The following is a 1,223-nucleotide window of genomic DNA, read 5'->3' as shown; positions in this document are numbered from 1 at the left end:
AAGGTTCTAGGCTAATATCCAATAATCAGTGAGTGAATACCATGTGTGTTCTTTTGTGATTGGCTTACCTCACTCAGGATGATAATTTCTAGTTCCATCCATTTACCTAGGAACCTCTCGAATTCATTGTTTTTAATAGCTGAGTAATACTCCATTGTGTAAATATACCACATTTTTTTAATCCATTCCTCGGTTGAAGGACATCTGGGTTCTTTCCAGCTCCTGGCTATTATAAATAAGGCTGCTATGAACATAGTTGAACATATGTCCTTGTTATATGTTCGAGCATCTTCTGGGTATATGCCTAGGAGTGGTATAGCTGGATCCTCGGGTAATGCTATGTCCAATTTTCTGAGGAACCGCCACACTGATTTCCAAAGTGGTTGCACCATCTTGCAGTCCCACCAACAATGGAGGAGTGTTCCTCTTTCTCCACACCCTCGCCAACATCTACTATCACCTGAGTTTTTAATCTTAGCCATTCTGACTGGTGTGAGATGGAATCTCAGGGTTGTTTTGATTTGCATTTCCCTGACGACTAAGGATGCTGAACATTTCTTTAGATGCTTCTCGGCCATTCGAGTTTCTTCCGTTGAAAATTCTTTGTTAAGCTCTATACCCCATTTTTTAATAGGGTAATTTGATTGTCTGGAGTCTAATTTCTTGAGTTCTTTGTATATATTGGATATTAGCCCTCTATCAGATGAAGGATTGGTAAAGATCTTTTCCCAATTTGTTGGTTGTCGTTTTGTCCTATTGACAGTGTCCTTTGCCTTACAGAAACTTTGCAATTTTATGAAGTCCCATTTGTCAATTCTCGATCTTAGAGCATATGCCATTGGAGTTCTGTTCAGGAACTTTTCCCCTGTGCCCAAGTATTCGAGGCTTTTCCCCACCTTCTCTTCTATTAGTTTCAGTGTATCTGGTTTTATGTGGAGGTCCTTTATCCACTTAGATTTGAGCTTTGTACAAGGGGATAAGAATGGATCAATTTTCATTCTTCTACATGTTGTCCTCCAGTTGAACCAGCACCATTTGTTGAAAATGCTGTCCTTTTTCCACTGGACAGTTTTAGCTCCTTTGTCAAAGATCAAGTGACCATAGGAGTGTGGGTTCATTTCTGTGTCTTCAATTCTATTCCATTGATCTTCCTGCCTGTCTCTGTACCAATACCAGGTAGTTTTTATCACTATTGCTCTGTAGTACAGCTTGAGGTCAGGGAT

The sequence above is a fragment of the Grammomys surdaster genome, unplaced genomic scaffold, assembly GCF_004785775.1.
Source record: "Grammomys surdaster isolate TR1022 unplaced genomic scaffold, NIH_TR_1.0 229, whole genome shotgun sequence".
In the NCBI taxonomy this organism is placed as follows: Eukaryota; Metazoa; Chordata; class Mammalia; order Rodentia; family Muridae; genus Grammomys; species Grammomys surdaster.
The sequence above is the reverse complement of the archived record's forward strand: the minus strand, read 5'-3'. Positions refer to the sequence as shown.